Below are 6,479 nucleotides of genomic sequence, written 5' to 3'. Positions count from 1 at the left end.
CATGCATGCATATATATACATACATACATAATATATATATATATATATATATATATATATATATATATAATATGTATATATATATTTGTGTGAATTTGTTGGTTTTATGTTTTAGTTTTAGATTTCGTATGATCGAATTTCATCCCAATGACCGTCGTTCACGTTGTTGGTCGTAATCGTAGTTATAAGTTGGTTGTCCGAAGTTGATAAATATATATATATATATATATAGTATATGTATATGTATATGTTTTTTGTTTGGTTGGCACACACACACACACACATAGAGAGAGAGATGATGGGCGATCGATGAGATGGTTGCATTCAGTCGTTATAGTTGTTGTTGTTGGCATCCATTGTTCGTCGTTGGTTGGTTGGTTGGTTGATGTTGATGTTGATGTTGTTGTTGTTGTTGTTGTTGACGTATTTTTTTCGATTTTCAGGTTTTACGTTCGGTTGGTAATATTTCGCAGGCGTTAATTGGCAGGTAGCGAAGCGCACGAAGGTTTTTCAGCAAGCATGAAGAAGCATCGTCAGGCGAGAGGGCAAGATAAAAATCAAAAAAAGAAAAACAGACCAGTTGAGGCTAAAGGCAAGTAACGACAGTCGCGATATGATAAAAAAATGTGTTTATAAAATTTTTATATATATGCATATATACAATATATATATATATATATATATATATATATATATATATATATATATATATGCATAGAGATAAAAAAATTAGAAATATAATAAAAATATCTATAGATAAATATGTATAATATATAAACGTATATATATATATATATACGTAAATAATAATTCTTACAAATAATTTTGTCAAAATTCAAAGTTGTATATATTATCGTGTAATCAATTATAGTCTATGATATTATTATTATTATTATCATTATTATTATTATTATACACCATCCGAGGATCACCGTATTGTTCGCGGCTAGAGAAATTTACGACTTACAATATTTTCTCTTGCGAATGCGAGAGCGCGTAAGTAGATACTAGCTTTTCTAATATAATATAATACATACGAGATAAATAAGATGGTCAAACGATATCAGAGGTAAACTATGTGCTTCTCGCGTTATAATATCATCTTCTCATTTGGTTTGGTGTCCCCGCGAAACACATTGAGAATCGTTTATCTTACGCGCGATCGCATCTCGCGAATATTATATTTATATAATATAATATACATATAATATATAAATATGCATATTAATTTTAATACCAATTAAATGAATAGAAGGAGGTGCTTCGATATATATGTATTATACGATTCGTTAGAAAAAACAAAAAAGAAATCAATAATAATTAATCATTGTATTATTATTTTAATTTTTCTCAACCGGAACAAATTGAGATTAACATTATCTGATATTCGATATTATCGATATTCTAATTTTAAACGATATATCATTAATGACGTTATTATAAAATTTGTCTTTTGTTTTTTAATATTAAAATAGCGTGTGTGTGTGACGATGAAAGAAAATTAAGAAGAAGAAGAAAATATTAGAAACGGATGTGCGTGTTTATGTTTATATATATATATATATATGTGTGTGTGTGTGTGTGTGTATGTATGTGAATTAGCGTGCACGCGGCGTGTTTATGTAAGTATTTAAATGTAAATATATGAAATATATATATATAAATATAGCCGGACGTAGGAAAATAGTTTAAGATAAAATGAAAATACAATTAAAATAAGAGAAAAACAAGATAATGAAATAAAATTCAATTATAGAGAGAGAGAATACAAAAAAATAAAAAAGACAGGATCCATTATCGTCCATCGACATCGGTATTCCGTTTTATCGGCTGGCTTTTCTGACTCCTGTAACACCTGTAATAATTGTCTCGCTCTCCGGCGAAAATGATTATTAGTTTGATTATTAATAATAATAATAATAATTACAAGAAAAATAATATGCATATATATATATATATATATATATATATATATATATATATATATATACATATGTATATATGTATAGAAATAAATTTGGTTGGTTAGATGCTAGTTTTATTTTCGACGACGACACCCCGGCTCTGTCTCGTTCTCGTTTCCTGTTTTTGTTCTCTTTTTCTTACTTTTCTCTCTTTCTCTCTCTCTCTCATACACACATACACACTTTCTTTCTTTCTCTTACTCATTTACTAGCTCGTTCTCTCTATTGCTTTTTCTCTTCGTATTTATCTTTCTTTTCAATTCCAACTCCTTTTTAAACTCGGATTTAGTTTCTAGTAACTTTTAAAAGGCATTTTTATAAAACACTAAAAATTACGAAAATTAAATTTAAGAAGATGAAAACTAAAAAGAAAAATATTTGTTATACGTTTTACTATATATATATATATATATATATATATATAACAAGTAAATATATACAAGTAAATATATACGAAGAACAAAGAGAGTAGCGAATTATAGTGGACGGAGACGTCTCGTTAGTTCCGCACTTTTATAGAATAGGTACCTGAAAAACTATAATGAGAAGTAGAAGAAGAAGAAAAAGAAAAAATAATAAAAAAATGAAATACATATACAGCAGAAACATACATATATAATCATACGCTCGTTTTACACCATCTCTCGTGAATATCCAAGTGTACGGCATTTATTTTCCATATGTCCGTAGATTATCCTCGTTCGAATTCTCCTTTAGATATGTATGTGGTGTGGATATGTGTGTGTGTGTGTGTGTATCGTATGTGTGTAATAATTTTTCTCTCCCATATGTCAACGTTAGACAAATTCTTTTTTCCCTTTTTTCTTTTTTTACGTATTGATGTATGTACGGGTGTTTGTATATTTGTGTGGCGTGTGCAGTGCTATTATTATGTGTGCGTAATAAAATTGAGTGCCGATAAATAATTCGTATACTATACAGAAGATATTTTTTTTTACAAATATGTATAGAAATTTGTACGTATATGTGCCTATATACATATATGAAAATATAATATGTATATATTAATAATATTATGCTCTCTCTATAAATATTTATATTATAATAATAATATAATGTTTGTGCGATAAAATGTAACATAAGTAACTGAACTGCCTTTTAGACGTAGAGAGAGAGGATCACGTGTCGTACACTTGACAAACATTCATGTATCATGGCATAGCAATTCCGAAGAGTGCATTTCGTTTTCACTTAATACGATTATTACGTATACGAAGATTTGAAATAACAATTAATATTAATCTATAAAAATGATAACAATCAATGAGATTTTTATATGATGAATACACGTTGAGATAATCCATGTAGAAATTCCAAAGATCCAAAGAGATTATTACTAAAGATAATCAAAATATTTCTATCTCCTTTTATAACATCGACAATAATTTATGCGCGAAGTTAATCAGTAACGACTAAAAATAAATACTTTGTTTTTGTTTTTTCGTCTTTTTAAAAAAAAGTTAAACGCGTAACGAGGCAGCCGCCTATAATTATCGATAATTATATTATTCATCGAGCACGAGTTCGATCATAGCAAATGAATAATTATTATGCGAATGGACAGGTATCAATTGATCTGATAATGCGTAACGAATTTTTTTTAGAAATTCTAGAAAAATTCGTATTATCTTTATTTTTTACTAATGTAATTTAAATAACAATTTTTTTCAAACTATCTCGATCAGAACGTAACATCTAATTGCAAGTAAAAAAAAAAAAAAAAAAGGAAAGAAATTACAAACCTTTGAAATTATTTATAACACAAAAGTCTAATGGAAAACTAAAAAAACGTAAGAAAAATTCGATTCGTTTTCTCTTTGGTTTAGAAAAACAAAAAATTCTTTCTCCTGTTCCTTCTTCTCCTCTTTCTCTTCCATCTCCCCACACTTTCTCTACCTCTACCTTTTTTTTTGGTTTATTTTTTTTTTAACTCTTTCCTTCGAGTCCTTTTTTCTGTCTCGTTTAGAACACACGCCGAGGCAAATTCGAGTGGCGTTTATTCTCTCTCTATTTCTCTCTCTCTCTTTCTCTCTCTCTCTCTCTCTCTCACTCCGAATTTCCACCACGCTCGCCGCGATGCACCCTTGGGAAATTGAAAACCACTTTTAGAGAATGAGACTTCCCTGCCAACAAGCTGGTCTGCCGCAATCATCCATGTGAGACTTTTCTTCCCATTGTGTGTCCGGGGTGTGGCTGCAGCAGGTCGTCTTCCGCGTGACGTCGCTGAAAATATCTTTTTTCCATCTCTCTCGCACACATACACATACACACACACAACACACACACACAACACACACACACACAGCACTCAAACATATATTCATTCGCATTAACTCCCTGGCACCATACTCTCATTTACTCGTTCTTTCGTTCTTACTACGTTCGCATATCCTTTTACTTTCTCTTACTAGCTGACACTCATACCTTTTTTATTTTTTTTTTACTCTCATACTCTCTCACACTCTTTTTTTTTTGTTTCCCCGGACAACAGGACACTTTTGTCCCTCGAAGACGAGTCACGAATCGAAGTGGAATGTTGTGTAACGCCAAATCGAGAAGCGTTTTCTGCTGCCGTAGTAAGAAAATAAATTTATCGGCCAACGAGTAGTGTGGTGTTGCTGCCACCTTCTCCACCCTCATCCTTATCCTCATCCTTCTCCTCTTTCTCGTCACTCTTTTTTGTACTTTATTGTGAGCTTATTTCTTTTTTTTTTTTTTTATTATGCCGTCTTCTTTATTTTTTCTCGGGGGTTTGGGGGGCATTTTTTATTTGTATTTTGTTATATACTATATATATATACTATTCTTTTTTTTCTAATTTTATAGGCTCTTTGTCTATCCCTTTTTTTTATTTTTATATATATATATATATATAATATATATTTACCGATTTTATTTCTTTCGATCGAAATGAGATTGGACGCGAACGATATAACAACACTCGTATCTTTGATTTAAAGCTAGCTTCTTTCTCTTATGATCGATAGTCGATCTAATAAAAAGATCATTTTCGATACTGTCAATGAAATTGCAAGGTATAACAAGTAAAACAAAACGCGTCAATTCGAAAATTATTACGAATTATTTGATAAGATTGAAGAGTGAAGATTGTTTCGTCTTTGACCCACATTAATATCAGTATGCTGATAATACATAAATCACATTGAACTTTCTTTTCTTTCTTTTTCATATATATATATATACGTATATATATATGTATAGAATAAATATTATATATACATATATATATATATATATATATATATATATATATATATATACACCGTGATTTTTGTTGTATATGTAATATTACTTATTTATTTTATTTGTTACTTTTTGTTTTGACTTTTTATTTTTATTATTTTTTGTTTTCTTATTCTTTACTTTTTTATATTTCTGATAAATTTAGTCTTTTGTTTTCCTTTTCACGAGAACTCTCTGAGAGTGTAGTAGGCGTTTTTGTGTGGGGCAGCAAAACAGCAGCGAGGGGTTGATAGCCGGGGATTTCGTGCAGCACAGCTTGTCAGCAGGGTGGTGTACGCGTCATTCATAAGAGACACTTCTTTTTACTACGTCTTATATACAAGTACGAGAATACGTTTCTATTTCCGATCGATTTAAATCGACAATAGAAATATCCATTCGAAATATTTCATCGAATAAAATTAATACAAATTTTTTTTAAATATATATATGAAAATATAAAAAAATATGAAAAATTGTCTATAATTCGATAGGAAATATAACGGTCACGTTGGCGGCGAAGTATTTGTATTTATTATGACCTAGGTACCGATCAGGTGATTGGTGTATTGCAACTAGATCTTTGCACCTGGATAGCTGCGATAGGCTGCTAGAAAGAGAGAAATAGAACAGTGGTGTTTTGGTGATGTTAACAAGAATTTTGCCTCGTGTACTACTGACTACACACTACCAGAACGGCTTAACATCATACAGGATAATGTAAAATGGACGAACACAAAAGCGACAAACATATGAGGGGTGAGGGAGTCAGGGACTAAGAAGGAATGTTCAGATTGAAAGAGAAAAAAAGAAGAGATCATGAAATAAAGGGTAACAGAAGGTTAATGAAGTTCATTGGAAATTGGTAATGGGTTGTTGGATAAAAAGATCAAAATTAAATAATAGCAACGTGATGGATTTAAGTAAAGTTCATAGAATAAGTAAAATTCTTGTACGAGATATTCTGATACGTGAACACTAATATAAAATGTACGTATGTGATGGTCGTAGCGGGTCTGTGAGCCAAGAACTCGTTGCGTTTTATTCGTGTCTCGAGGGAAAGTCAAACTTTTTAGTTAGTTACTCGTTTTAAATTCAACAAGTCCGATAGATGTAAAGAAAGAAAGATAGATAGATAGAGAGAGAGAGAGAGAGAGAGAAAGTTAAAAAGGACGCATTTGAACAGACCCGGTAAGGCTATCACGAAAGTTCGACCACTGCGCAACTATTGGCCAATTTTACCTCTGCTTT

General features: G+C 30.5%; 1 protein-coding gene across 2 annotated transcripts in view; it reads right to left on the bottom strand.

Annotated features, from left to right (window-relative positions):
• Positions 1–6,479, bottom strand: part of LOC107074569 (uncharacterized) — a 212,560-nt gene that overhangs the window by 15,677 nt on the left and 190,404 nt on the right. The gene's annotated exons all lie outside the window — the stretch shown is intronic.

Source organism: Polistes dominula, unplaced genomic scaffold (genome assembly GCF_049000335.1).
Source record: "Polistes dominula isolate Pdom_NZ unplaced genomic scaffold, Pdom_raw_medaka contig_82, whole genome shotgun sequence".
Lineage (NCBI taxonomy): Eukaryota > Metazoa > Arthropoda > Insecta > Hymenoptera > Vespidae > Polistes > Polistes dominula.
The sequence above is the reverse complement of the archived record's forward strand: the minus strand, read 5'-3'. Positions and strand labels throughout refer to the sequence as shown.